Below are 11,282 nucleotides of genomic sequence, written 5' to 3' on the forward strand. Positions count from 1 at the left end.
GACGAACCACGCGGCGGAATCACTTGCACTGAGTGTTCTTTCTATTAGATCCCTGAAGGTGATGTTGGCAACCGACCAAGTTATTTTAGTATTTCGAATTAGGCCCATCACTGAAACGGCATTCCATAAAGCGCGTAAAACGGGAGTAAATCATTAGTTATCATTAGAATGATGCAAATAATGTGAGATATAACACCAGTTATGATGTTAAATGGATTCAATTAGTGAACTGTTCAAAGGATTGATTGCAAAATCTGCTATTTTTGTGGTGCGGCCAAACTATTTTTAAAGTGTTCTACTGTAATGGTCTTTTTGCAAATTTTGCACGGAGTTAAAAGTTGAAATAGCATTCTCCCTTTTGTGTGACAAATTATGAGTAGCAGCTCATATCTAAATATAGACTATTTTTAAAATAATCTATACTAAATTTATGAGACTTAAGTGTGTTATATGTCAACAGGCGATGAATTCATAACATTTACCATATATGCCTCTTTAATTATTCTTTAATAAAATATTTTGTTTCAATTTTTAACACTTATGTTAAACATTTGAAAGTATTGATAAGTTTTTTAAGTTAATTAATATACAAATCGTTATTAATTTATTTGGGACCATTTTAATTAATTAAAGTTTATTATTATTCCGGCTCTGTTGATTTTTTGTTTTTATTTTAATTGAGACATTTATTATTAGTGTTACCATAATTAAGTTAATTTTAGGGCATAAAACCAAGTTTTATTTTATAACATTTTAACAAATTAGTAAGTTATATTGGATATATCTTGTATAAGTATATATATATAAAGTTTTTTAATATGCATACTTAAATACTTATCTTTATAAAGCTTCACATACACATTTTGTTAAAAAATTCAAAATAAATTTGTAACCTACCTGTGTAAAAAATATTAAAAATGTATGTTCAAGTAATCAATTTTTGACAATATATAGTAAAAAATAAATAAAATAAATTTTTCATTTACAAATTGGTATTAAAAATAAATTTTACTAAAAACTTTTACTTTTATGAGTGGATGAGAGACTTTAGATCTCTAAACAAATTAAATATTTAATGCCTCATTAAAAACTGCTCCCAGATAATCTTTTAGATTAACATCATTTTATGTATTTTAAGCTCGTTAATCAATTGATACGCCAGTCCTATTGTTTGTAACTTGTCGGGGACCAGGAAGTAAAAATTAAAACAATTTAATAACGGCCAGCTGCATAAAATCAACAAAATTTAGTATTAAAACACTTCTGCTAATTTAACCACGTTTCAAATAAATTAGATGTGAAATATTAATTGACTGTAAATCACGTCTTTTAGAGATCAAAAAGGTAAAAATAAATTGGTGGGCAACCGTGGGGCCACCGAAAAGTAGACTTTGTATTTAAATGAGCTATAAACAACCACTTAGTATCTGTTTTAAACAGTCGTTCAATTAGTTTTAATTAAGTCACTTTTTTGTCGGTCACCCACTGGACAGTTTATTGTAAACAACAAAAGTAATTCTATTTACGTTATTTGTTGACTGCGACCCAAACGAAAAATTTTAAATAAACCAACGTGCACAAGAGGATGATGATGCTTTGGGACGCCTTGGGGGAGTCCCACGCCCGATCGGCGGCAATCGAACGCCGCGAGACGGAGATACGGACGTCCTCGTCGGCGTTTCCACCCAAATTAAAGTCTGTATTTGCACACCGGCAAAAAAATCCATTGAAAAGGGTCCGGTAATGGCCGCGGGCTAGGACCGATATATATGTATATATATATATATATATATATATATATATATTGTGTATAATTACATATGTGTTAATAGTGGTAACGAGGGTACGGGAGTAGAGTAGCAGCAGGGATCAAAGAACCCGAATCCGAGTCCCGGACAGCGGACATTCCATCAAGCGGTCGGTGTGGTCTACACAAACGCAAAAATTTATCAAATAGTGATGCATGTAAAAAATTACACGGGTTCACAAATTTACACTTTTGAAATTTAGAATTTTCTTCGACATTTCTTAAGGTAATAGGGTATATTTATCTATTTTTTTATTTGGGTCGTTCATCTACATAATCAAAATTCTTATTTGTGTTTTTTGGTTAATCCTATGCATCAACTGTGAACAAAACGGTGAAGATCTCTTCACTGATCTAAATTCTTGAGCAAATGGAATAATAATAGTCCTGGTATCGCTGAGAATTTATAGGTTCGGGATGTGAAATGAGCAAACTCTGTGTTTGTCTCTCTTATTATTCGACAACGTCTTTCTATTGTAGTACAAGGGCAATGATCAATACTATACGGACAGCCCAATCCTCCCTGTTTAACAGAGGGTATTGAAAACATCTTCTGACTGTAAGACCAGATGCTTCTGGTTACAAATATTCAAATAATGTTACTAGTCAAAATAAAACACATTGAAAAATCTTTAAATTCATTTAAAATAGAAAATTCAAATTATCCACTTCAAAAGTCAGGCAGTGTAGTCTTAAGTAAGTTAAGCTTCCTTTTCTAATCTATGTGATCAATGTGATGACCTACGCATGACTGAAATAGAAAGAAGGCGTCAAAGTTTCAGAGTTATGAATTAATCCCACCGATAGAAAATGTAAAGTCTATATTGTAGGTGAGGTGAAAAGAAACCTCCTAGACCACCAAAATGCGCTGCTATCGAGAAAAAGGGTATGATGCCTTATAGTCCATTCATATTTAGACCGACGTGTCAAATTTCAGCGCGATACAACCATTAGTTTTGTTTTGACAACTGATTTTTGTTACGTGTTTGGCATCGTTATTTTGGTTCTCTCATAAAACATTATTTTTTGAGAGGCAAAGTAGCGAAGGAAACAAAAGAAAAATTGGATAAACATTTTGGGGCTAATGCTAGCGACAGGTCCTCCGACGGGATTGTCTGGCATACTCTTCGTGGATTACCTCGAAAAAGGAAAAACCATCAACAGGGAGTATTACTGCGCATTATTGGAGCGATTGAAGGCCGAAATCGCTGCGAAACGGCCTCACATGAAGCGGAAAAAAAATTTGTATTTGCAACACAATGCGCCGGCACACAAGAGCATCGATTTAAGGCTCCAATTACTTCTCCATCCACCTTATTTGCCCGATTTAGCTCCATCGGACTGTCATCTCTTCATTGCCAAGGAAGGTTTTCACCCCATCTATAAACATACAGAATTATAGCAGTAAAAAGAAAGAAATATATGTTTATTTCAACGCAAATATACGTTGAGATCTTCTTCTACCTGATCCCAATTCGACTTTAAAACTATAAGTTGGATGAACTGATCTATATAAATGTGTTAATTTTGGAACTTTTGATTGTCAAATCTTTTGTGCGCCATCCAGCCGAATTGATAGAAGCCCAATCAACGATTCCTGTTGGCCCGGCGCTGCAGACTATAAAAAAGATCGTATCAGCAATTATTAATGAACGGGAATTCGTTTTGTATCTCCGTGTCCGTTAAGAAGTATCATTAAGTATTTTGTATTGTAAATAAGAAGTCTGTTGGCATTATATTGCGGCAAGTTTGCCGCGGCAGGTCGGCCACCAAATTATAGGGCGGATGATCGGCGTTGACAGAGGGCCGACGGTGATTCATAACTTCAGATTAAGTAGGCGCTTCGAACCCAAACAATTTCAAACCAACTGAACGGGGTTGCGGTCATGATAACCGCCACTTATCGCTTAATATGTGGTTTTAAATGATCGAATCAACTACACTGCTTCAATTCACAGTTAACAATACAACGAACACGAAATCATTTTGATTCAAATCTTCATAGGTCTGTCACAAATTAGTTGAGAAATATACAACATATTGTTGAGAAATTTTGTGTAAATTCTTGTATCTAAATAATAATGAACAAACTAAATATTTTGCATTGCTTGAAATTATTTAATATCTTAAAGGGTAATTAAATTTTCTTCTGCTTTAAAGAAATAAATTGATAATAATACACAATTATTGTAAATTACTCAAGAGAAGAAAAAACAATAATTTATTAATTATACTCGTTAACCAAAGTTTTAATAAGATCATTACAACAAAATATCGTTGTAAAGAAAGCAATTCAAACAAAGATGTAATTAAGTATTAATGTAAGTAACCTTTGTGTAAAAGTTTAACTTCATGTCCTATTACAAGACAAATAAATAAACGTAACATTGAATTGTTTAATATTCACTATTACTTGTATAATTTTTACAATGGTTAAAAGGTTGGAAACCACCCAAGAAAATAATTCTTGTTAATTTATCAGTAAAAACCACAACGCATACTTCATTAATAACGTGAGCAATAACCGATTTAATAACGTCATTACGCAAAAATATGAACGAAATTAATACGAAATAATTATTAAGAGCGGCGGCAATTAGAACGTTTGGGGTTATTATTGGGAACCGGGGAGTCGTGTGTGACATGGGGGGAATGCGAGCAATGTCCTGGGCGGCCCGCGGAGGCATGGGACCCGCCGATGGGGCACCGCACACGAAGAGTGCAGCGCCTCACGTCCTTTCTGCCTGCATATCTGGCCGCCCTGGTCGAAGTACCCCATATGAAAAAAACGCGGCGCTTAGACCGATTCTTCTCTTGATTTCGGGCCAGATTCCGTCTATACAGGGTGAATCCAAATACATAATGTCTCTCTCTTTCTCTTTCTTTGGGAAATCATTCAATTAACACATAATATTATATTATTATTATATATAAATAATAAATTAATGGCGCAAGAAAGGAAAGTACATTATTTATAAAATTTAGAAAGTCTCTGTACCTTTTTTATTGGCAAGTGACACTAGAAAAAGCGAGACAATTCCAAAAGAAAAAATTAAATTTGATTTTTTAATACATTCCAAAAAATATATATTATTCATATTTTATTTTCTAAGCAGAAATCAATTGAAAATTTTCATTCGAAGTTAAATTAGACAATAATGTATGCATAATTTTGAAATTAACACTTACTCTATTGTGCAAATATTTTTATGATTTTAACTGGAATACTTATATATTTTCCAAGAAAATTATTATATCTAATTATTCTAACCAATAAAATTGACTTCACAATAATTGCACATTCACATTTTAATTAAATTATTGATTTTCTTGTTTGTAGTATTTATTTGAACATTCTATATCTTGTTAGAAATTTATTTTGTTTAAATGGTTTTATATTTTTCAATATGCAAAATGAATATTTAGTTAAATTTAGGAAATTATCAACGCTAATTTATATTTTATATACATTAAAAATAGTGGAGTAATTCAAAAATCAAATTATGTATAGTAAAATTCCGCATTGTTAAGTTAAGTTAAGTTCTATGTACAAGGCTAAATAATTTTTTCAATTGGAAACCACTGGTGAGCATGCCATTACAATGTGATTAGAGACCGATATAAAAAATATATGGAAAAACTTGTGCAACCGAGACATAATAATTATGTAAAATTAAGCAGAAATCTCATGTAATTTCTAAGAAACCCCCAAAGCGACATCAAAGTTCTCATGGTAATTCCCAAGGCACGTGTCTCCTTGATTTTGTAACACTTTCACTATTTACTTTCCCCTGTTCATTAATTAATACAAACTAATCATATTTATTTATCCCGAATCTAACATGATTTAATGAAAAATCCACCCTCACGTCCTTGAATATGAAAATTTGATTTCGAAGACAAAGAATTTTAAGAACAAATTAATAATGAACGATGGTTCCCCTTTCTCCACCTGTGGCGTATGTGTGTGTGGCCGATTGAGTTTCGGTCTGCAGTCCAAAAGGAAACTGGCACTTACGAAGGTATTTGTTTCGGAAACAGTAAAAATGCCGATATCTATTTAACAACTTATTCGACGGCCAACAAACGATGTTCCTCTATCTCTTAGAGTCTTTGCCGACAATAAAATTAATCATTTCTTAAACTGCGGCATCTCTAATAAGATGCCTCTCCAGTTTATTTCGAACCCCTTTGATTCTACACTTCATAACTAGAGTTTCTATTGGATAGGTGGTTTTAAAGTAATATCTGAGGAGGTATTTATACTATTGGGATCAGATAAATTAGTTAGTGGTTTGGGTATAATTAATGGGTTTTCATTAAAAACCTAGAAATATCATTAAGAATACCAAGTATTCTAGAATATAACACGCGTATATACTTTTTCTAAACGTACAGTTAAATTTATCTAAATGCATTTAATTATTGGTAAAATTCTTATAAAAATATGTTATTAATATGGTAAATTTTTTTGGGCATAATTCTTCGATCTATGTTTGTGAAGTTTTAAATTTATTTAGCTATAAAATATGCAAAAACCATTGTCGATAAAATATTTCAAATATCTGACAGAACCATAAAACCCAACATAATATATTAATGTGTAAATGTCTAGTGTCGTTCAAAAGCATTTTTAACTGCTTAAAACGTAGTAAAATGCATACCACATAAAAGTCAGAACAGATACAGATTGAGAACCCGAAACAACTAACTCAAATCAATTAAAATTCTAGAATATTATTTTTTAATCCGCCCAACAAATAGTTATTAAACCAGCAGTGCATCGGTTTCATTTTCCTTTTGTCACATCGTGCATAGCTGTTAACGGGAAAAAATGAAAAAATGATGGTCGTTGAACTAAACGACCAGATACCATTATAAAAAATATCCAACATAAAAAATGTATAGGTGAAGTAGTTATCAGCTTTAATTTAACTATTATTGTCGGTAACGCGACGGTGTAGTTATCACGTCAACAGTATTTGCTGGTCAGATTTCGAGGAATCAACTGGCCAGATGATGGTGCACTACAGAATTTGTTTCAATGGGAAGTTTTAAATGAACACTTCAATATTATTTTTGAGTGTGTATACGAATTCTAAAAAAAAAATTAATAATTCGCCAAATATTATTTCTATAACCTAAGGAATTGTCTAAAACTTTGGTAAATTAATCATTATTTAAAAAGGATTGGAAGGTAAGTTTGTTCCTTGCGCACACTAGTTCTAAAAATGTGAATTGACGGATTTATTCCACATATATTTCAACAATTTTTGTACACAATAATAGTTTATTAAGAGACTGATATCAGTCTAGTACATTCTAGAAACATAAATCCAATTCCAGAATTAAATAATATGTTTTTTTTTAAATATTTGTAAAATGTATATTTTGATTTATTTTAATTTATTTTTATCATTTATTAACAGTGATGAAAAATATATTGAATTGTTTTGTAGTTAAATCAGTTATTTCCTATAAAATTGATTGTAATCAGTTTGTTATAAAATTAAAGCATGAATAATTTGCTTAAAAATTAATTGTGTTATTAAATGTGACTAATTTACCTGGTTTTTATATATCGAACAACTGTGGGATATAGAGAAATATTTTTTAAATGTACATTGAGCCTAGTAAATGGATTCTTGGTTATCGTCGGACTCTTCCTGGAAATAAATCGGTGAACTCTATTGAGAAGTAAGTCCGTCGGATTATTTCATTACAGTTTTCTTTATACTACATTCTTAATAGATTTTTTTATTTAAACAGATTTATTATTTATATTACGTTTAATTTTTTGTTAATATTTCATTAAAATTGTAATTTGCTGGTCAATTTTTTGAATCGGTGATTTTAATTTATGAAGTTTAAACGGTTTAAATTGATTAAAACGTAATTTTTAAAAAATATATAAGAAAATGTTTGTAATATAAATAAACCACATAACGTACATGAATTTGTTGCTAGTTTTCAAGCTTTTATGGTCCCGATGACCCACTTAATTTTATTAAATTTAACAAGCAAACTGATTTATAGAATTACACGTTAAATGTTTCAGAAAACACTGATCGACCATGAATGTTGACATGGAAATTATATTATAAGTGTATTTTACATATGATCCATATTATTATACATAATTTTTCACGTTTCATCAGAAGGTTTTACAAACATTTGCATGTTTACACCAACACATGTACAGTGTGTTTCAAAAGTAAAAACGTAAAATATAAAAATAACACTTACAAAATACCTAAAAGATTGAGAAACAAGATGGAAAATTTTTCAATTTTTAAACTTGCAGACTTCTACTGATACTTTACCTTTACTTACTTCTGAAACACCCTGTGCATATTTGAAGTCGAACACAACTGAAGCCACAGACTAATTTTACTGTGAGTATGGCAAATCAATGCAATAATGTCAATGTCCGGTGGGTCGAATATTACTGGTGACAACTCAACATCATAAAACCATGCGAAAAACGGTATCGAATCGAATGTATCGAAAAATTAAGGAATCGTCATACCGCCATTGCACGCAAATTATCTGCGGTTTCGGCATCGATCCGTTAAAAGCATTACGGCGAATATGTATGAAAAAAGACGGATGGGTGGGACTCGGTTGGTTCTTGGCCGAAGGCGGCTATCACGCTAAGGTTTGCCATAAACGTTAGTTTTGGCCTCTCTCATTGGCGATTTTGAACGGGCCGATTCGACGCGGTCATGTTCTCATAATTGAATGTTACCATTTTTACGCAATAAAATCCGTGCATTTTTACATTCAAGCCACAGCTGTAACATATTGACATATACATATTGACGTATTATTACCTTAATGAGTAAGTACATCTTTGGCATTAGACTTTACTTCTAATGACCAAAAGATTATTTGGAGGTGATTATATATTTCATTTTCAATTAGAAGTATTTTAAATAAAAAAAAGTTAGTTACTTGCTTCACTTGTAACATAACACGAATGTAAGCAATAATTTTTATTAATTTGACCAACACTAGTATTGTTGTGACAAGTCACATCTACATGATATACATTGTGGTTAATTTATTAGCACATCAACAACATTGTAAATTTAATCGTGTCACTTAACTGACAGCGCAATTGCACTTAATTTGCGAAATAAATAAGATTGGAATGTATATAATGTAGTTAGTGTACGTTCTCGTAAACAGTGAGGACCGTTGTAAATATACGGGATCCTATAATTGTAGACATATCTATCACATCAAAGTCACCACGTTCGGTTAAATAAAAAAACACATAAAATGATCCTAATTAATTACTACCAATAAAGAATAAAGGGAATTACATATAATTTACCAGATGTCCTAGATCTTGATTAACAGCAACTCAGTTTTTTCTATGACCCAATTCAAAGGATAGTCATTAATTTTATTGACAACTAAACAAGTAATTTTGTATATTTCAGGAAAATTGATTTTATGAAAATCAACGCGTTTAAAAACAGACTTTTATTAATAGCTACGTCCACGTATATATCGGATCGATGCATTCTTCGCTGGAACTTTCGCGTGACCTATTGTAGCGTGGAAAATTGGATTTCCTTAATTAGATTTATGTTGCCACTATTCACCACTTTTATTAAAAATTTATACGACAAAATCCACCTCAAAAACCCAATTTTATATAGTTGTAGGCCGTCGTTTCACGCGCAAAACAGTATTAAAATAAACTAGTTAGTTGGTGGGCTTATTTCACACATTTGGCTACAGTGGATGCTGGTTGAATGACATAAAGGAACGAGGCTACAAATTCACCCACGTGTTTCTAAATTACAAGTAACGGTATTCTCTACACATACTTAAATTGGTTAGTTAAACAAAACACGATATAACGTTTTCAGTTTGATCTTTGTTCGTTGGTGAAGACGCATCCTGGAATAGCGGTAAGTTGTACAGATAAAAAAAAAATATTCGCTTCAGAATAATCCGGTTAAGTTGTCGTAATGTCTCCAGGATGTACTGTGTGTTGCAAAAAGCATTTACTAATTTAAATTGTTTTTTGTAATTATTGAAATTATCTGATAGATTGTGAAAATTGTAATTTAAAGTTTGGATTAAAATTGCTGTAAAGTTAAACATTTCCACTAAATATTGAATATGATCTTTTACTAATTTTATCCATAAAATTGAAGTTTATAATATCTGAACTTAGCTTAATATAAAGATAGTTTATTTGCTGGTCTGGAATTGAAAATATACATTTTTTTCTTTTAAGTTGACTCACTGAACGAAATACGTATACTAAGTAAATATAAAATATAGATATGTTCATCTGATATCGCTACGAGTTCATTAAAAATTGATGAAAAATTTAAAGTTACAAAGTTACGAGTAATCAATGAGAGTAATTCAGTTTTATCAATTATAATAATTACTTTATGAATTGATAAACACGTTATCACCAAATATTTTATAAAATGCATTATGTATGACGATTATTTTTATTTTACTTACATTAGAAAGAGTATATTATATCATAAGTTTTATAAATGTGTAGAAAAGTTTTTATAATACTTTTCTGCAATTATTATTGCTAGAAAAAGATTAACTATAATTTCAATTCATGACTAAAATGCCTGTTAAGTATGTACTGCAACTTCAACCTGTGTCCAAAAAGACATACTTATATAGATTTAAGCCAATGATTAAACAGTTTTATTAATTTAATCCTTAAAATTGTTAGATAATATTGTTTAGATTATTGATAATATTAAGGTAATGTTAAATTTATAATTAAATTGTCTAGTAGACTGTGTTTTTATATTATGTTGACCACATTACAGTAGCCAATTTTAGTCATAATAATATTAAGTTATACAGGAGGTTTCACTAAAATGTTTATGTAAAGTTTCACTAGATGTACGAAGGTGGTCCGATATGTTAAGAACTACAAATCTTAAAAATATTCAAATAATAACGTTCGTCTTAATACACTAATAGCTCAACTAAATAACGCTGTGTTTAGTGCTAACTAAACTAAAACTCAATAAGTTTAGATCGGGAAATTGAGATGGCCAGTTCATAACATTATTTTTTTCCCTTAAAAGTCACTGTTTCAAATATTTTGAACTGTGCTTCGGGTCATTATCTTGTTGAAAATAAAATTTTAGTGGTTGAATATTGTTCCTCAATATTTCTTTATATATAATACGATCCATAATACCCTCTACTCACTCCAGATCACTCGTTTCCAATCATTCAAAGTCCAGTGTAAAATGGTCCTGGTAAACTCAACTCTGGCTTGTCTGTTCATCTCTGACAGTAATGGTTTTTTATTCTGGCCTTCTCGCATGAAGACCCCCTTGTAGTAATCTGTCTCTTACGGTTCTTGAAGAAGTAGACTTTTTATTTTGCTGGAACTCAGGAAACGATCTTTTTTTGAGTAGGATAAATTCGTTTATCCTGAAACCTATTGATTTTTTTTAGTCTACGC

This window comes from Aethina tumida, chromosome 3, assembly GCF_024364675.1.
Source record: "Aethina tumida isolate Nest 87 chromosome 3, icAetTumi1.1, whole genome shotgun sequence".
In the NCBI taxonomy this organism is placed as follows: Eukaryota; Metazoa; Arthropoda; class Insecta; order Coleoptera; family Nitidulidae; genus Aethina; species Aethina tumida.